This window comes from Salvelinus fontinalis, chromosome 3 (genome assembly GCF_029448725.1).
Source record: "Salvelinus fontinalis isolate EN_2023a chromosome 3, ASM2944872v1, whole genome shotgun sequence".
Lineage (NCBI taxonomy): Eukaryota > Metazoa > Chordata > Actinopteri > Salmoniformes > Salmonidae > Salvelinus > Salvelinus fontinalis.
In genome coordinates this window covers 48,671,337-48,692,940 of record NC_074667.1, presented here as the reverse complement: position 1 = coordinate 48,692,940, position 21,604 = coordinate 48,671,337, and the positions used below count along the sequence as shown (strand labels likewise).

At 40.3% G+C, this 21,604-nt stretch overlaps 2 protein-coding genes across 7 annotated transcripts in view; one reads left to right on the top strand and one right to left on the bottom strand.

Annotated features, from left to right (window-relative positions):
• The window catches only part of LOC129851034 (S-adenosylmethionine mitochondrial carrier protein-like), a 332,312-nt gene that overhangs the window by 235,243 nt on the left and 75,465 nt on the right, over positions 1-21,604 (bottom strand). The window lies entirely within an intron of this gene.
• The window catches only part of LOC129851033 (leucine-rich repeat-containing protein 4C-like), a 169,869-nt gene that overhangs the window by 122,126 nt on the left and 26,139 nt on the right, over positions 1-21,604 (top strand). The window contains exon 3 of one of the 5 annotated variants that reach the window (XM_055917197.1): positions 9,539-9,714. The exons of the other annotated variants lie outside the window; for them this stretch is intronic. The gene's annotated coding sequence lies outside the window, so the exon portion shown is untranslated. The remainder of the gene's footprint in view (positions 1-9,538; positions 9,715-21,604) is intronic. 5 annotated transcript variants of the gene reach the window in all.

Genomic DNA, 21,604 nt, shown 5'->3' with positions numbered 1-21,604 from the left:
TAACCTCTCGAGGTCTGTCAGAGTAACAATCGGGTCTTGGTAACATCCCTGACCAAGGCCCTTCTCAACCGATTGCTCAGTTTGATCGTGCGGCCAGCTCTAGAAAAGGTCTTGGTGGTTCTAAACTTCTTCAATTTAAGAATGATGGAAGCCACTGTGTTCTTGGGGACCTTCAATGCTGCAAACCTTCTCCAGATCTGTGCCTCGACACAATCCTGTCTCGAAGCTCTACGGACAATTCCTTTGACCTCATGGCTTGGTGTTTGCTCTGACATGCACTGTCAACAGTGGGACATTATATAGACAGATTTGTGCCTTTCTAAATCATGTCCATCCAATCAATTGAATTTGCCACAGGTGGACTCCAATCAAGTTGTAGAAACATCTAAAGGATGATTTTGTTTTGTATTTTATTATTTCACCTTGTATTTAACCAGGTATGCCAGTTGACAACAAGTTCTCATTTACAACTGCGACCTGGCCAAGATAAAGCAAAGCAGTGTGACACAAACAACACATGGGATAAATAAACGTACAGTCAATAATACAATAGAACAAACTTTATACAGTGTGTGCAAATGTAGTAATATTAGGGAGGTTTGGCAATGACTAGGCCATAGTGGTGAAATAATTACAATTTAGCATTAACACTGGAGTGATAGATGTGCAGAAGATGATGTAAGTAGAGATACTGGGGTGCAAAGGAGCAAAAAATAATAATAATATGGGGATGAGGTAGTTGCGTAGGCTATTTACAGATGGGCTGTGTACAGGTGCAATGATCGGTAAGCTGCTCTGACTCCTGATGCTTAAAGTTAGTGAGGGAGATAAGTCTCCAGCTTCAGTGATTTAAAAAAAAATTGTTCCAGTCATTGGCAGCAGAGAACAGAAAGGAAAGGCGGCCAAATGGGGAGTTGGCTTTGGGGGTGACTAGTGAAATATACCTGCTGGAGCACGTGCTACAGGTCGGTGTTGCTATGGTGACCAGTGAGCTGAGATAAGCCGGGGCATTACCTAGCAACTGGTTTGGCGATGAATACGAAGTGAGGGCCAGCCAACGAGAACATATAGGTCGCAGTGGTAGGTAGTATATGGGGCTTTGGTGACAATTTCGCATCTCATAGCAAAGGGTCTGAATACTTATGTAAATAAGGTATTTCAGATTTTTATTTTATTTTAGAAAAAGTCTAATGTAACAAAATGTTGAAAAAGTGAAGGGGTCTGAATACTTTCCGAATGCACTGTATTACCCACTGTATTTGATTTAAAGCTTTTCCTGGTACTTAGAGTGTCAGATTTTCTTTAAAATAATACTTCCATAAACTGTATTCTTTCATGAAGTAGTTTCATGCCAGAAAAAGCTTGCGTTGTGATTGACTGTGAGTCTCCTCAGAATCTTGGACAGATTTTGAAAAAAATTATGTGATTTCATAGCAGAGACTAAAAGCAAGATTGTATTTTGAAGGGTTCTTTTGATCCAGCAACCATAACCTTCAATAACCATATTATTGTGGAGTGTATTTTCATGTCAACGCATCAGTAGGGTGCAACATCACTCAACTCTATTATGAGTTGACCAATGCCACCAGAGGGTAAAATCTGACACAATGGCTGCTACTAAATGAATTGTAGATAATGTATTTCCTCATAGATCTTTCAGAAGTGTGTTTGATTTGCACATTAGCTTATCCTGGATTGAGGCAGTTGGCGCTTGATTTAGGATACTGGCAGTGTCCCCTTTTTTTGGCCCATGTTTCATCGTAAGTTCCTTCATCAATTGACATTGTTAGTTTCCACTTTTCTGAGAAGGATTCATCATGTGTGTGCACATCTGTAGCACACCTACGTGCTATTTTACCTAGGAAATAATGATGTTGTTCTTTTGTTTCTTCCCACCATAGGTAAAAACACAATTTGGACGAAGGCCTGTTCCTTACAGCATGAGCCTTTATATGTTCAGATAAACTCTACAATGTTATTGTTTCCATTCTCTAGTACAGCTTCAATGTAAACACAAAATATATAAAACTATTGTAGTGGTAAGTATTTTTTTCAGGATAGAGCGGTATTAGATATAGCAAAGATTCTCGCTATCATGGAGTTCAAGTCAAGCCTTCCAACTTCTCCTTTCTCATTAGTGTGCTACCCACTGCCTATGAACTCCAGCACCAATTTTTTGAATCCCGTTGTCAAGAACTCCTTTAAAATAGAACTTTAACCTTAACCTCTCTTGGGCACGTGAGACGGTAGCATCACCAACTCTTCAACAGCCAGTGAAACTGCTGGGTGCCAAATTCAAATACTCATTATAAAAATCCAGAAAACAAAACATATTTTACATAGGTTTAAAGATTAACTTCTTGTGAATCCAACCACAGTGTCAGATTTAAAAAATGCTTTATGGCGAAAGCATACCTTACGATTATTTGAGAACATAGCCCACTAGACAAATCATTAAAAACAGTAGCCAGCCAAGTAGAACAGTTACACAATTTAGAAATAGAGATACAATTAATCCCTTACCTTTGATGATCTTCATATGGTTGCACTCAGCAGACATTCATTTCCTCAATAAATGTTCCTTTTGTTAGATAAATTCTCTTTATATCCAAACATCTCGTTTTGTTCACGCGTTTTCTTCAGTAATCCAAAAGCTCAAACGCATTCAAAACAGGAAGACAAAAAAATCTAAATTGTATTCGTAAAGTTCATAGAAACATGTCAAACAATGTTTATATTCAAATCTCAGGTTGTTTTTAGCCTAAATAATCGATGATATTTCAACCGGACAATAACGTTGTCAATTTAAAAGGTAAACAAGAAACGCACTCTCTCGGTCGCGCCCATGAAAAAGCTCTGTGACAATTTAGGGTCCAGTCATTCAGACTGCTCTTACTTTTTCATTTTTCAGAATACAAGCCTGAAACAATTTATAAAGACTGTTGACATCTAGTGGAAGGCATAGAAACTGCAATTTGAGTCCTAGGTCAATGGGTACTGTAATGGCATTGAATAGAAAACTATAAAACCCCCCAAAAAACTACTTCCTGAATGGATTTTTCTCAGATTTTCGCCTGCCAAATCAGTTATGTTATACTCACAGACACTATTTTAACAGTTTTGGAAACTATAGTGTTTTCTATCCAAATCTACCAGTTATATGCATATCATATCTTTTGGGCCCGAGAAGCAGGCAGTTTAATTTGGGCATGCATTTCATCCAAAATCCCGAATGCTGCCCCCCACCCTAGTGAAGTTAACAAAGCAAGCTGCTTCTCCCCATTTAACGTATAATCATCTTTTCCCAGCATTGTATATTGACACAGTATTACAGTTCTGGCATAGGAATGGTCTGGTGTTTTTTTGTTGTAAAAAATACAATTGTCTCTTTCGATACTCTGAGGGTGGACCATAGTACTGTATTCCCAATAGACACTTTTGTAGGTGTCCTCCAAACTAAAAAACCTTTCCCTTCATTTCTACTCCTGCCCCATACGTGTCCAGCTGAGAGATACTGATCTTAACCCCTATCTGAAGGGCACAATATCCAGATTATATGATATGATACAGAACATTAATCTGCGTTCCTGGGACATTACAAAATCTGCATGGGAGCAAGACATGAGTAGCGAGCTACCTGATGACGTATGGCAATGTAGTATAGAGTGTATCCACACCTCATCATTTTGCTTAAAAGGCATGCGCATACCGATAGGACGCATGGGGTGTGAGTAGCTCCGTTTTGTACTGACAAAACTGTGGTTATATGTAGAAACCAGACAACAAAGTTTAAGTGGAACACCAAACATTTCAAAAACTTAGGATGCTTAATAAGTGACAACAAAAATACATAAATAAAAATAACTTTATCCCATTACTCAACTATATTAAAGCAGCTCTATTTAAATGGAACAATCTTCCGATGAATCTTACAGGTAGAATGAATGGCATGCTTCTCAAAGTTTTTATATTTATTCTTGGTAATACCAATTACCCCACTGAAGACATTATTTAATAAGTATACTTGGCCATAACAGACTTTATATGTGCAAATAAAACTCATAGAATAAAAAAGAACATTTATACCTCCCTAAGTCTGAGGGTGGAATTATATCAACTCGCCACCCAAGGCTTTTACTTGGGACATATTGTTAAACGCACTAACTAGGAACAATGGGTAATTATTGAAGATGTGTATGTTCACCCACATAATCTTTCCACGTGTCTATTTTCAAAGGATAAAGCTAAGAACATGAACAACTTTATAGTTATAAACACTAAAACAACATGGAAGAAAATGTTATGGATTCTAAAAGAAACAATATAATTACCCAAAAATACAATCCAATGGAAAAATCCTTAGATAGGTTTTCAGAATGGAGTGATAAATTGGTCCACATGGAAAGCTAAAGGTATAGGAACCATACATGACTTAGTAATAGGAAATACATTTATTTCCATGACAGAATTATAACCAATTTTGGACTGACCAATGCAGACTTTCATAACTCAAGTGGGTTTTGGCAGGTGTGATGTCGTTGATGTTTGTGTGGATCTGTATGTTGTCCTTTGTATGTGTCTGTTGTAAAAAATAAAAATAAAAGATTGTAACCCCAAAAAAACCACCCAGCAATGTTTTTTTTTTTTTTTTTGAGGGGGGGGGGGGGTTGTTCCAATCTTTGAGTGCCTTTTGGCACCCCATTTTTGAGGCATTCTCACACGTGTGACAAAACTATTAGCCACAACCCGTTCACTGCTATTTGGAGTACTCCCCCTAGATCATAATATTCCCAAGCATCAGGCGAGTGCAATAGCATTTGCCTCGCTACTAGCTTGCTGTCCTGTCCACTTTTATTGGAAGTAGTCAAAACCACCATACTTTATTCAGTGGGTTAAGGAGGTGAAGTCATCTCTGCCCCTGGAAAATATTAGGTACAAGTTTGACTTGACCTGGTCCCTGTGCACACAGTAAGTGGTCATGTCTGATCTAATGGCCATATTGTGCTGAGAAGATTACACTAAATGTATGATCCCTTTTAAAAAAAAATTAATGTTATGCTCTATAATTATTTTTCTATCCTGTCTTCCAATGCTCCTTACTGTTTTCTGTAGCCTGCCGTGTCGGCCTATGCATCTAGGTCCTGGTCCTGGGGGCCCGGAGGGTGCACGTCTTTGTTCTTTCCCTAGCACTAGTGCACTCGACTCAACTTACCAACTCATTATCAAGCCCTTGATTGAAATCGGGTGTGCTGGAGGCTGGGTTCGGGGTGTGTGACAAATTTGGTCCCCGGGACCAGGGTTGGGGGGCACTGATATAAAGTAGATGTTGTTGGTGCTGCTGGTGTTGTTGGTGCTACTGTTAGAGTACAACATTTCGTCCAGCATTCTTAGTGTCAGCATGTTGCAATTACCATTAATTACTATCATTACCATAGTTTTTATTTTGTTTATGTTTCTATCATTGTCTATTTTTATTTTATTTTTATTTTATTTACTTTTTTGGTGGGGTGGGTGTGAGGGATGAGGGACTGGGGATGTTATACTGTTTTCAATGTCTCTTTGTTCTCATATCTGACAATCTATAAGTAAACTATACATTTTTTTTGAATGGGTTGGTGGTGTTTAGCATTAGCCATCTGCTATGGTTTCTCCAAATCATTCACTCTGCTTGAACAAATAGCACAATTCCAGCACCGTTGCTATGCTTGCTGTAGTCATGCAGAAAACAAGTTCTCTGGGTTTGCTCAACAGCAATAACCTGGGTTGTTTTTTAATCTGTAGACTTTGCAGCAAAGGAAAAGTGTGCCCTCTCTTTGCACCAGTCAGATGCTCTCCATACACATTTAAGATTAACAGCAGCAAACCAATGCCAGTGATAACATCTATGGTAATCCCATCCATTGCATAGGTCACAGTTTGTTGTTGCTCATGCTCAGCTTCTGCTCACGGTTATGGGAGATGAAGAGTGGGAGTGGTGCAAGTATGTACATCAGCTACCACACTTCTAGTAGCAACCCTTCTCAGAGGCAATCCCACCCAGAAAACAGACATTGAGCGACTAGTTTGCCTGCGGTTGCAATTCAATCAAATCCACCACAGCAATGTTTACACAATGTTACCTGGTGTTAGCAATAGGATTTGCAATACTTGTTGACCATGAGAAAAACAGCTCCTGCGTATATACTGCATTGAGGATTTGATTGATTGGGTCTTTTTTGTCCCGTTCTCTCTTCCTCTTAATTGGAGCATTGTCTAAAACTCAAGCCTGTGCCAGGAGCTGACCTGATTCAGTTCTGCATCTCATTATTGTGTCTTTCTGTAGCCCCCTCATAGACTGGCATTATGTCATTCCCTTCCACCATCCACCAGCCCCTGCCTGAAGGTTCCCAACGTCCGCCTTCTCCCATCCCCCCATGCCATCCATATCACATGCCAAGCTCTGTCAAAGCCCCACCATGTGACTGGCAGCCATCACAAAAAACTCATAATGATTGCGCACTGAAGCGATGACCAAGTGAAAGAAGCCTCAGCAACGTTTCTTTGCTAGTTTCTCTCCTTTTCTCCCTGCTCCATGGAAGCTGTGAATGTGGCTGCAGCGAAGGGAGAAAGGGAACGTTTGTGGGCCAAAAAAATAAAAAGCCATTCTACTTTGTGCTTTTCGCCTGGGGTAGAAGCAGACACCCCTGACACTTTTATGTTCTGCTCTTGTGGGGGCTGGAGAGAATGTGTGTGAGTTAGTGTGCTTGTGTGTGTGCACACACATGTGCTTGTGTGCGCTTGTCTGTGTGTGCATGTGCGTGCGTGTGTGTTTCCTTATTTCTCAGGCTCATCGAGGAGGGTATCTGACAAGCCAGGGCGGGCTGAGCTATCTTTTGTGTTTGCACAGTATGAGACCCTCCACTGGAGCGATATTGATTTGGTGTATCATGCAAAAGATGGGCCTTTTGTTTCTGCTGCTGCCAAAGTCTATTTCCTCTTGGTTACCTCCAGGTGCTTGGTTGACAGGTCCTCATTTTGGCTCCTAACATGTCCAAAAGAGAAAGCACAGTGATAGGTAGAGAGGTGAGGGGGAGAAAGAGAGAGTGAGAGAGACATAGAGGGGGAGAGAGCGAAAGGGAAAGAGTGAGACCGAGACAGAGAGAGAAAAAGAGACAGACACAGAGAGAGAGAGAGGGAGAAAGAGAAAACGAATGAGAGAGGGAGAGGGAGAAAAAGAAAGAGAGTGGGTGTGAGGCGGGTTCATAACATGATGCTGTGAGTAGTTGTGCCGTGTCCTGTATGATGTAATATAAATGACAGTGTTTTCAGACACTGTATGCATGCTCCTATGGACAGTAGTTATGTGTTACTCTGCTCCTTCAGTAAAGAGTATATCAAATGTTAAATGGACATTGGTTCAAATGATAGCGGATAATATATCTTCACCACCACTTTTCTTACTTTGTAGCATTTCATTTGCTGCCTCAACCATTGAAAAACATACTGTTACAAATGACTATGAGGTACTCCAAAAACAGGATGAAGAAGATAACACATTCCTAAACCTTTGGTTAGAACTAGATATTTGAAACTGCATAATCAGCTTCCATGTTAAACATCAGGCTCATCTGAAAATAGATCAAAAGCTTGTCCTCTCCGATCGCGTATATCCCCTGCTGAACAAACACAGCCTTCCTGGTGCAGCTGTATGTGGGCTAATTTCCTCAAAGATCTGTATTTACATGCTATGCTTTGACTCTAGGCTAATCCTATGAGCTGTCTTTTAGACCTCATACTAGCTTTATCTAGCAATGTGTTATTTTTCAATCTGCAGGTGTTGTCAGCTCCCATATGCCCATTTTCAAGTCTTTGCTCTCTGACATGAGCTCTGTGAAATTTTGGGCTCACTACAGTCCCTGGTTCAAATCCAGGCTGTATCACATCCGTCCGTGATTGGGAGTCCCATAGAGCGGCACCCAATTGGCCCAGCGTCGTCTGGGTTTGGCTGGTGTAGGCCATCGTGGTAAATAAGAATATGTTCTTAACTGACTTGCCTCGTTAAATAAAGGTTAAATATAATAAACAACAATGAATGTGGCTAGTTCTGTTCCACTGGCTGATGATGTGTGGTCCTGTTTTTATTTTAATAGTATTGTCTGGACACAGGTAGAATTGAACAGTGCTTTGGAATCTGCTAAATCTAGCCCAGTCTATTTGAGTCACATTTATATTGTCAATGCATGAACCCAACTAGGAGTGCAATCTAGTGATTTGTGCTTTTGCTGTTATTTCAGTCAAGTATGTATTCCTGTGGTTACTCCTTATATAAAAGGTTTACCTTTTTTACCCTAGTATTTGTATTCATGTCTGATGCTGTGTATATTTTTTGATCACTAACCTCAAAATACTATGCACATTATTACTCTGAACTAGTTCTCCATTGTCATGCTGTGCCTCTTTCCTGCTGTCTGATGGCATGTGATTTAGTCAAAACATATGAAGCCTTTGGCTACATTTGGTTTTGCCATTCCAATAGGCACATACTGTAAATCCCCTAAATAAAGAGACTGAGCAACAGCATGTGCAATCCCATAGCTCTGTCAGCCATGGTGCCTAGCATGGTTCCCTACAGCCATGACCATGGCATGGTTACATTGATGGCCTCTTCTCCTGCTGCCTGATGGCACATAGACTGTATGTGCCATCACACCCACTGTGCAGTGTGGCCAGAGGACTCCCAAGGAGCGTGACTGCATGAAGCTAGGCCATGACCCTAGGCCATAATATCAGTACAAAGAGACACTGTACTTATCCAGGTAATTGGCCTCTGCAGTCCAGCTCTAGGAATCAGATGGGTTTTATCGTGAGTTGAGAACCAAAGAAATCAGATTCCCTCCCTTTTTCAAAGATTTCATCATCGCCTTAATTTGAGGAAGATGACAGATTAAATACTTTATTAATCAAATGTTTTTTTGTGTTAAAAAAATTGTAGCGTTAAAATATATCACTTTACACATTTACATGGAACTAAATATAAATGCAACAAGCAACAATTTCAAAGATTTGACTGAGTTACAGTTGATATGAGGACAATAGTTAATTTAAATAAATTAGGCCCCAATCTATGGATTCCACATGACTGAGAATACAGATATGCATCTGTTGGTCAAAGATAGGGGCGTGGATCAGAAAACCAGTCAGTATCTGGTGTGACCACCATTTGCCTCATGCAGCGCGACATATAGAGTTGATCAGGCTGTTGATTGTGGACTGTGGAATGTTGTCCCACTCCTCAATGGCTGTGCAAAGTTGCTGGATATTGTCAGGAACTGGAAAACGCTGTCGATACACGTCAATCAAGAGCATCCCAAACATGCTTAATGGTTGACATGTCTAGTGAGTGTGCAGACCATGGAAGAACGAGGTCATTTTCAGCTTCCAGTAGTTGTGTACAGATAAATCCTTGCTACATGAGGCAGTGCATTGTCATGCTGAAACATGAGGTGATGGCGGCAGATGAATGCCATAGATAAAATACAATTGTGTGTGTTGTCCGCAGCTTATGCCTCCCCATACCATAACCACATGGCCACCATGGAGCAATCTGTTCATACCGTTGACATCAGCAAACCGCTCGCAATGCCATAGACTCTGTCTGCCATCTGCCCGGTACAGTTGAAAATGGGATTCATCCGTGAAGAGCAAACTTCTACAGCGAACCATTGACCATCGAAGGTGAGCATTTTCCCACTGAAGTTGGTTATTATGCAGAATGGAAGACAGGTCTAGGGCTGTTGCGGTGACCATATCATAGCCTACCAAACTTGCACGAAACAAAGACCTTCTTCTGAAACTCGTCAGTCTATTCTTCTTCTGAGAAATGAAGGCTATTCCAGAAATTGCCAGGAAATTGCCAAATTATCAACGTCAACAGTGAAGAGGTGAATTTGCAAACAAAAAGCCATATCTCAGACTGGCCAATGAAAAAAAAAAAAGATTAAGATAAGCAAAATAACTAGACACTGGACAGAGGAACTCTGCCTAGAAGGCCAGCATCCTGGAGTCGCCTCTTCACTGTTGACATTGAGACTGGTGTTTTGCGGTTACTATTTAATAAGCTGCCATTTGAGGACCTGTGAGGCATCTGTTTCTCAAACTAGACACTCTAATGTACTTGTCCTCTTGCTCAGTTGTGCACCGGGGCCTCCCACTCCTCTTTCTATTCTGGTTAGAGGCAGTTTGCGCTGTTCTGTGAAGGGAGTAGTACACAGCTTTGTACCAGATATTCAGTTTCATAGCAGTTTCTCACATGGAATAGTCTTCATTTCTCAGAACAAGAATAGACTGATGAGTTTCAGAAGAAAGGTCTTCGTTTCTGGTGATTTTGAGCCCGTAATCGAACCCACAAATGTTGATGCTCCAGATACTCAACTTGTCTAAAGAAGGACAGTTTTAATGCTTCTTTAATCAGAACACAGTTTTCAGCTGTGCTAACATAATTGCAAAAGGCTTTTCTAATGATTAATTAGCCTTTTAAAATTATAAACTTGGATTAGCTAACACAACGTGCACTGATAATGGGCCTGTGTATGCCTATGTAGATATTTCATAAAAAAGCTGTGTATGCCTATGTAGATATTTCATAAACCAGCTACAATGGTCATTTACAACATAAAAAATGTCTACACTGTATTTCTGATCAATTTGATGTTTTTTAATGGACAAAAAAAACAATTTCTTTCAAAAACAAGGACATTTCTAAGTGACCCCGAACTTTTGAACGGTAGTGTAAATTTAGTCAGTTCATCCAAAATCTTCAATATGCACCTTGGAATTATGATTAAGGACACACGCAGTTGCGTCCCCGATGTGTCTGTCTTCACATGTAGTCTGTGAGGAAGACCCGATCATGTGATGGAGAGCCATGTGAGTGAGAGGTGATTGGGAGCGCGCAGCACTCAGGGAGAAGGGCACACCGGCCAAAAAAGGCATGGATTTTTTTTTGTGTGCATTAAGGCCACACAAAGGGGATGCCTCCGTGAAATTCTAGGCATAATCAAGTGACTATCAGATTGTGAATGAGTGACTGATGTAGTGTGTACAGCCTGCACAAAGAAACAAAGCAGAGCTCATGCCTTTCAAGCAACTTTTTTCAAATCATTATTAGAGTCCCATCATTAAGCCTTAAAATGTATTAAAAATCAAAACATATAGCCCAAGGTTTGTAGAACAACTAAAGTTACATTAACCTGTTTGGGATGCAAGCCCGACCTCGGCCGAAAATGACACCCCTGCAGGGCGCGAAATTCAAAATCTATTTTTTTAAAATATTTAACTTTTACACATTAACAAGTCCAATACAGCATTTGAAAGATAAACATCTTGTCAATCCAGCCAACATGTCCGATTTTTTAAAATGTTTTACAGAGAAAACACCACATATATTTATGTTAGCTCACCACCAAATACAAAAGTGGACAGACACGTATGAATTATGATTATGAAGTATGAATTATGATTGAAGTAGCATGCACAACCAACCAAAATAAACTAAAACCAACCTAAAGAGCCCAGAAAAAACTACCTCAGATGACAGTCATATAACATGTTACACAATAAATCTATGTTTTGTTCATAAAAAGTGCATATTTTAGCTATAAATCAGTTTTACATTGATGCTACCCAAAAATGCTAATACATAGCTACAGTCTGAATCCAGCCGGGAGTAGCCAGAGAAAATACATACACCAACGTCGGCTACTAATTACACCTCATAAAACATTTCAGAAAAACATATGGTGGATAACTAATGAAAGACAGATATCGTGTGAATAAAGCCAACATTTCCGATTTTTGAAGTGTTTTACAGCGAAAACACAATATATCGTTATATTAGCTAACATCATAAGCTAGCATAAGGCAGCATTGATTCTAGTCAAGCGCTAGCCTAGCACAGTTAGCAGAGTTAGCATTCAACAGTTCGACATATATATGAAAAAGCATCCCAAATTGGGTCTTATCTTTCTTGATACTCCATCAGAATGTTGTAACGGGGTCCAATGTCCAGTAGAGTCTTTAGTTGGGTTCCAGAACGAATTATTTCCCTCTTTGGTTAGCAGGCACGATAGCATTGCTGCGCTAGAAAGCGTTTCTTCAAAAAATTCTTCCGTCGTTTCACATCTAAAGTCCAGAATAAATTGCAATAATATAATTAAAGTATATTGAAAAAACATACTTTAGGATGATTTTGTGACATGTATCAAATAATATCGTAGTCAGGCATCATATTCAACGTTATCTACCTTGTTCCAGAAGCCGAGAACAAATTATCCTTCGCGCCCGGATTTTTTTTTTAACTGCGCAGGTCTCACAAGAAGTTGTGTTATTCAGTCCAGGGACGAGATATTCGACTCCTTTTAATTCTCACTTCCGCATTACAGTCTGACGAACGCCTGTGACGTGTCCCTATGGTCCTAAGTCAAAGGGCCTTTTATAGAGAAGGTCTTAAAGAGACACATCGCATTTTGGAAAACTCAATTCGGCTGGGAAAATGGCTGTAAAAATATTTCTGTTCGACTTAGAGAAACAATTCAAACCTTTTTAGAAACTACAGACTGTTATCTATCCAACAGTAGTAAATATATGCATATTGGAAAATAAAAAGTTTCTTAGGAGGCCGTTTGAAAATGTGCACACATTTTCCAGTTTTTTCAATATTCAGCGTGCAGCCATAACAGGTTTTAATAACTCTAAATTTAAGCGCATAGGAATACCTATTTATTTGTTAACCGCTCAACACAGAATAGCCCTACGTGCGCAGACGGCACTTCTAAAAGTCTATTTCACACCATAGTTTACTGAATTTGCAAGATAACATTTCTTTCATTTTGATTTCAGCATACATGAAAATGTGGCACTGACTCGCCCATGGATTAATGTTTCATATTGTCTCAATGAAGAGTTTGGCATTCGACTAGCAATGTGCGACGGGCACGTGAAGTTACAAGCCTGCTAGAGTTAGCGGCAGGTGGAAGAGCAATATCTACCATCGTATTACCAATGAAGCCTGAGCTGGAATGTGAAGTCAACTGAAACTGGTCAGATTTAGAAAACCCTGCATAGATCTAGCTTGCTTCGTATCATATCCCTCTAGAATGGCCTCATTGTTGACATTATGGAGCCCTTTTCCTTTCATGACAGAAATGGCATGTTTTCAACAGCCCTCATTATCGCCGGAAAGCTTATGTTGGTATGTTCTCCCTATTGTCAACTACACAGGAAATTAACAGATATGGGTGCCGATCTGAGTCACGATTTAGCCGTTTCCCATGCTCTCCATCTAATTCCCTCCCTGCTCTAAATCCAATTTCACTGCTTGCATTGTCAGAGAGGAGATGGATTGCTTCGTAAATCAACTTCATCTTATTTTCTCCCTTGTCATGAATTGAATTGTGTACCTCTGATTTCATTGTTTAATTTATTTCAATGCTATATTGGTGGAGAATGTGGGGATGAGGAAATAAGTGGAGAATATCATTGCATAAGGATTTAAAGGAGACAGCTGTCTATGAGGTGATTTTAAAGTAGTTACTAATTTAACTTGTGTTGTGTGTAGGAAGTGAGTCTTACTGTATTTTATGGAAAAAAGCTTACATAATAATGTATTGCACTGGCATTATCCCCCAAATATTCATCTCCAATACACTGTCAATCCACAGGCCATGGTAACCAATAAGTTCTGAGAGAGAAACCAGGCAACCCAAAATTAAGTCACACTAAATTCTACCCATGGTCAATTCCTTTCTGCATGGCATTAATTCCAACATATTAGATCCATTAGCTTTAATGGAATGTGATTTTCAGACGTGTGTGTAATCCCTGTCACATTTGCCTGGTCCCCTGCACAGAAAAACCATTATGTCCACCCTCAGGCTTTGGGTTGATCAGAATTGGGGTTTGGTAATTAAATAATTATTGGTCTTGGTAATCATGCAATTAATTGGTAGTTACAGTAATAGCCCACCCATCCTCCAGCAAAAAAACTGAAGTATTTTGTTCCAAAGCTAGCCCTATGGCTGGACACACTAATTGGAGAATGCACTGTAGCTAAGTACTCAGAGCATGCGTGTATTCAGAGCAGGATGTGTACTCAGAGCCCCAACCGGCAAGTGTCTTCACTGACATTGTCAACCTCTCCCTGACCGAGTCTGTAATACCTACATACCGTCAAGCAGAGCACCATAGTCCCTGTGCCTAAGAAAGTGAAGGTAACCTGCCTAAATGTCTACCACCCCATAGCACTCACGTCGGTAGCCATGAAGTGCTTTGAAAGTCTGGTCATGACCCACATCAACACCATCATCTCGGAAACCCTTGACCCACTCCAATTCACATATCTCCCCAAAAGATCCATAGATGATGCAATCTCAATCTCACTCCACACTTTCCTTTTCCACCTAGACAAAATGGCGCTGGAAGAAAACATAATGTCACCTGAAAAAATGGCAGCAGTTTTACGGGCGCCCAATCAATTGTGCTATTATTTGATTTTTTTTCTCACATTATTTGTAACTTATTTTGTACATAATGTTTCTGCAACCATATCTTACGGCAAAAAAAGAGCTTCTGGATATCAGGACAGCGATCACTCACCTCGGATTAGACAAGGATTTTTTCTTCAACAAGCAAGACGCACAAGACATTCTCCAAACACCCCACAGGACCGACATCACCGTTATTTGCAAGAGGAAGCAACGCAGGTACAGAGGACAAAGAGCCGGGTGCCTGGTCAGGACCCGGCGAAGGAGACTGGGAATGCTGCCGTTACCGTCAACACTACTCGCCAACATGCAATCATTGGACAATAAACTAGACGAGGTACGATCACGAATATCCTACCAACGGGACATCAAAAACTGTAATATCTTATGTTTCACGGAATCGTGGCTGAATGACGACATGGATATTCAGCTAGCGGGATAGACGCTGCACCAGCAAGATAGAACAGCACACTCCAGTAAGACGAGGTGGGGCGGTCTATGCATATTTGTAAACAACAACTAGTGCACGAAATCTAAGGAAGTCTCTAGATTTTGCTCGCCTGAAGTAGAGTATGTTGTGATAAATTGCAAGCCACACTACTTGCCTATAGAGTTTTCAGCTATACTTTTCGTGGCTGTTTATTTACCACCACAGATAGATGCTGGTGCTAAGACCGCACTCAGTCAGCTGTATAAGGAAATAAGAAAACAGGAAACCACTCACCCAGAGGCGTCGCTCCTAGTGGCCAGAGACTTTAATGCAGGGAAACTTAAATCAGTTCTACCAAAATTCCATCAACATGTTAAAACCTGTCTAGGATGAGCGTGCCGCTAGCGGCACCCCCCCCCCACCCCCACTGAAAAGGCAGAGCCGCGAAATTCAAAAATTTTTTTTTTTTTAAATATTTTACTTTCACACATTAAAGTCCAATACAGCTAATGAAAGACACAGATCTTGTGAATCCAGCCAACATGTCCGATTTTTAAAATGTTTTACAGGGAAGACACAATATGTAAAGATGTAAATCTATTAGCTAAAATCACATTAGCATAATCCACCATCTTTTCTTTGTCCACCAACAACAGTAGCTATCACTAATTCGGCTAAACTAAGATATTTATAGCCCCTAACCAAGAAAAAAACTCATCAGAGGACAGTCTGATAACATATTTATGGTATGGGATAGGTTTTGTTAGAAAAATGTGCATATTTCAGGTAGATGGCATAGGTTACAATTGCACCCACCGTCACAAATGGACTAGAATAACTACATAGAGCAACGTGTTTACCTACTTACTAATCATCAAACATTTCGTAAAAATACACAGCATGCACTAATCGAAAGACACAGATCCTGTGAATACAGACAATATTTCAGATTTTCTAAGTGTCTTACAGCGAAAACACAATAAATCGTTATATTAGCATAGCACATGTGCAAACATTACCCCAGCATTAATTCTAGCCAAAGTGAGCGATAACGTAAACATCGCCAAAATATATTATTTTTTTCACTAACCTTCTCAGAATTCTTCAGATGACACCCCTGTAACATCACATTACAACATGCATATACAGTTTGTTCGAAAATGTGCATATTTAGCCACCAAAATCATGGTTAGACAATGGAAAAAGTAGCCCAGCTGGTGAGAAAATGTCCGTGCGCCATATTAGACAGTGATCTACTCGTATACATAAATACTCATAAACGTGACTAAAAAATATAGGGTGGACAGCGATTGATAGACAATTTAATTCTTAATACAATCGCGGAATTACATTTTTTAAATTATCCTTACTTTTCAATACAGTTTGCGCCAAGCGAAGCTACGTCAAAAAACATGGCGTCCTAAGCCACTAACATTTTTCGACAGAAACACGATTTATCATAATAAAAATGTCCTACTTTGAGCTGTTCTTCCATCAGTATCTTGGGCAAAGGATCCTTTCTTGGGTCTAATCGTCTTTTGGTGGAAAGCTGTCCTCTTGCCATGTGGAAATGCCAACTGCGTTCAGCATGAACTGGAAGCGTGCCCAGCGATTCACAGCGTTTCAGAAATAAATGTCCCAAAATCGCACTAAACGGATATAAATTGCTATAAAACGCTTTAAATTAACTACCTTATGATGTTTTTAACTCCTATAACGAGTCTTAACATGACCGGAGAAAGATTACTCCCAACACTAATGCTTGGAACAGGTGCGGGTCAGTGTCCTCCAGGCGCATGACGCAGCTCCAAAAGAGTGACTAGCTACAGGGTTTTTTAATTTATAGTGCCTGTGAACGCGCAATCGACCCCATTCAAATCGTCATCACGTAAAGGCATCCAGGGGAAGACGTAAGCAGTGTCCGTATACTCATAGGAATAACAGTGGCCTTTAAACTGACTCCAGATCAGGGGCCAACATTTCTGAAATCTGACTCCATGTCAGGGAAATTGCTGTAGAATGGGTTCTGTTCCACTTAGAGACAAAATTTCAACTCCTATAGAAACTATAGACTGTTTTCTATCCAATAATAATAATAATATGCATATTGTACGATCAAGAATTTTGTAGGAAGCCATTTCAAAAATTACACGATTAGCATAAATAGTGACAACAGCGCCCCCAGCCTCAACAGGTTAAATGTGCAACCAGAGGGAAATAAATTCTAGATCTCCTGTACTCCACACACAGAGACGCGTACAAAGCTCTCCCTCGCCCTCCATTTGGTAATTCCGACCACAACTCTATCCTCCTGATTCCTGCTTACAAGCAAAAATGAAAGCAAGAAGCACCAGTGACTCGGTCTATAAACAAGTGGTCAGATAAAGCAGATGCTAAACTACAGGACTGTTTTGCTATCACAGACTGGAACATGTTCCGGGATTCTTCCGATAGCATTGAGGAGTACACCACATCAGTCACTGGCTTTATCAATAAGTGCATCGGGAACGTCATCCTTACAATGACAGTACGTACATACCCCAACCAGAAGACATGGATTACAGGCAACATTCGCACTGAGCTAAAGGGTAGAGCTGCCGATTTCAAGGTGTGAGATTCTAATCCGGAAGCTTATAAGAAATCCTGCTATGCCCTCCGATGAACCATCAAACAGCCAAAGCGTCAAAACAGGGCTAAGATTGAATCATACTACACCGGCTCTGTCGCTCGTCTTATGTGGCAGAGCTTACAAACTATTACAGACTACAAAGGGAAGCACAGCCGCGAGCTGCCCAGTGACACGAGCCTACCTGACGAGCTAAATCACTTCTATGTTCGCTTCGAGGCAAGCAACACTGAGGCATGCATGAGAGCATCAGCTGTTCCGGACGACTGTGTGATCACGCTCTCAGTAGCCAACATGAGTAATACCTTTAACTTCTTCTGGCTGCAAGCCCGAGGCCGGCCACAATATGACAACAGCCACTTCAAATGCAGGGAGCGAAATTCAAAATATATTTTTTTGAAATATTTAACTTTCACACATTAACAAGTCCAATACAGCAAATGAAAGGTACACATCTTGTGAATCCAGCCAACATGTCCGATTTTTAAAATGTTTTACAGCGAAAACAGCACGTATATTTATGTTAGCTCACCACCAAATACAAAAAAGGACAGACATTTTTCACAGCACAGGTAGCATGCACAAAGCCAACCTAACTAACCAAGAACCAACCAAACTAACCAACAAACAACTTCATCAGATGACAGTCTTATAACATGTTATTCAATAAATCTGTTTTGTTCGAAAAATTTGCATATTTCAGGTATAAATCATAGTTTACATTGCAGCTACCATCAGAAATTGCACCGAAAGCAGACAGAATAATTACAGACACCAACGTCAAATACCTAAATACTCATCATAAAACATTTCTGAAAAATACATAGTGTACAGCAAATGAAAGACAGGCATCTTGTGATTCCAGCCAATATTTCCGATTTCTTTAGTGTTTTAACAGCGAAAACACAATATAGCATTATATTAGCCTACCACAATAGCCAGAAACACAAGCCATTTCCCAGTAGCAAAAGTTAGCGATCGTAACAAACCAGCAAAAGATATATAATTTTTGACTAACCTTGATAAGCTTCATCAGATGACAGTCCTATAACATCAGGTTATACATACACTTATGTTTTGTTCGAAAATGTGCATATTTAGAGCTGAAATCAGTGGTTATACATTGTGCTAACGTAGCAGCTTTTCCCACAACGTCCGGATATTTTTCTGACACTTTTTCTGACACACATATTCTGACCAAATAGCTATTCATAAACATAACTAAAAAATACATGTTGTATAGGAAATGATAGATAAACTAGTTCTTAATGCAATCGCTGTGTTAGAATTCTAAAAATAACTTCATTACGACATCCAGCTTAGGTATAGCGAGACAGTACCCAAAAGCTGGGCGCAAACGACTAGTTCAGATGTTCAACAGATATATGAAATAGCATCATGAAATGGGTCCTACTTTTGAGGATCTTTCATCAGAATGTTGTACAAGGGGTCCTTTGTCGGGAACAATCGTTGTTTGGATTTAGAACGGCCTTTTTCCCTCTCGATTTAGCAAGCACACTTGCCAAGTGGCGCGAATCTCTACCTTGTCAACAAACGGAAGAGAACGGAACACGCCAAAACTCCCGAAAAAATTTCAATAATCTGATTAAACTATATTGAAAAAACATACTTTACGATGATATTGTCACATGTATCAAATAAAATCAAAGCCGGAGATATTAGTCGTCCATAACGGCAGCTTATCAGAAGGCAAATCCAGGTCCCTGCTCGCGCTATCAAGAAAACAGGAAACTGGTGACACGTCATGCCAAGAGCTATAATTCGAGTCCAGATCAAGTTACACACTCCATTTCGTCTCTCACTCATTGTCAACATCTAGTGGAAGACGTATGAAGTGCATCTAAACTTTTAAATATCAAAGACTTTAATAGGCAGCCCCAAGAAGAGAGCATCGATTTCAGATTTTCCACTTCCTGTCAGGAAGTTTGCTGCAAAAGGAGTTCTGTTTTACTCACAGATATAATTCAAACGGTTTTAGAAACTAGAGAGTGTTTTCTATCCAATAGTAATAATAATATGCATATTGTACGAGCAAGAATTGAGTACGAGGCCGTTTGAAATGGGCACCTTTTATCTGGCTACTCAATACTGCCCCTGCAGCCCAAACAGGTTAAACAGGACAAACATACACAAGGCTGTGGGGTCAAACAGATTACCAGGACGGGTGCTCCGGGCATGTGCTGACCAACTGGTAGGTGTCTTCACTGACATTTTCCACATGTCCCTGATTGAGTCTGTAATACCAACGTTGTTCAAGCAGACCACCATAGTCCCTGTGCCCAAGAACACAAACTAAACTGCCTAAATGACTACAGACCCGTAGCACTCACGTCCGTAGCCATGAAGTGCTTTGAAAGGTTGGTAAGGGCTCACATCAACACCATTATTCCAGAAATCCTAGACCCACTCCAATTTGCATACCGTCCAACAGATCCACAGATGATGCAATCTCTATTGCACTCCACACTGCCCTTTCCCACGCTGCCCTTTCTCACCTGGACAAAAGAAACAATGATGTGAGAATGTGACTAAACCTCAGCGTTCAACACCGTAGTGCCCTCAAAGCTCATCACTAAGGTAAGGACTGTGGGAATAAACACCTCCTTCTGCAACTGGATCCTGGACTTCCTGACGGGCCGCCCCCAGGTGGTGAGGGTAAATAGCAACACATCTGCCACGCTGATCTTCAACACTGGAGCTCCCCAGGGGTGCGTGTTCAGTCCCCTCCTGTACTCCCTGTTCACCCACGACTGCATGGGCAGGCACAACTCCAACCCCATCATTAAGTTTGCAGACGACACAACCTTTAGGGAGGAGGTCAGAGACCTGGCCGGGTGGTGCCAGAATAACAACCTAACCCTCAATGTATCCAAGACAAAGGAGATGATTGTGGACTACAGGAAAGGAGGACTGAGCATATCTACATGTTCTGTACATACTACCACAATCAGCTTGACTAACCGGTGTCTGTATGTAGCCTCGCTACTTTTATAGCCTCTACTGTATATAGCCTGTCGTTTTACTGTTTTATTTCTTTACCTACCTGTTCACCTAATACCTTTTTTGCGCTATTGGTTAGAGCCTGTAAGTAAGCATTTCACTGTAAGGTCTACACCTGTTGTATTCAGTGCATGTGACAAATAATCTTTGATTTGATTGATTTGGACAAAAGGAACACCTACAGTTGAAGTCGTAAGTTCACATACGCTTAGATTGGAGTCATTAAAACTCGTTTTTCAACCACCCCACACATTTCTTGTTAATCTCTGGGATATGTGGGACGCTAGCGTCCCAACTGGCCAACATCCAGTGAAAATGCAGAGTGCCAAATTCAAATAAATGAGTATAAAAATTCAACTTTCATGAAATCACACATGCAATACACCAAATTTAAGCTACACTTGTTGTGAATCCAGCCAACGTGTCAGATTTCAAAAAGGCTTTACGGCGAAAGCAAACAATGCTATTATCTGAGGATAGCACCCCAGCAAACAAACACAGACCATCATATTTCAAGCCTCCAGGCACGTCACAAAAGACAGAAATAAACATATATTTCATGCCTTACCTTTGACAAGCTTCTTCTGTTGGCACTCCAATATGTCCCATAAACATCAAAAATGGTTCTTTTGTTCGATTAATTCCGTCAATATATATCCAAAATGTCAATTTATTTGGCACGTTTGATCCAGAAAAACACTGGTTCCAACTCGCGCAACATGACTACAAAAGTAACCTGTAAGCCTTGTCCAAACATTTCAAACATCTTCCTAATACAACGTTAGGTATTTTTTTACGGAAATAATCAATAAAATGTAAGACTGGATATACTGTGTTCAATACCGGAGGAAAACAATGTGTAGCGCCTCTAACAAAGATTACACTTCCCTCTTCCCTCGTTCTGAACAGTGCTACTTCTTAATTTCTCAAAGGAAATTATGGTTAATGGAACCAAAAAGGATCATACCTGGAACCAAATAGGTTCAACCTGGATTCCAAAAATAGTTC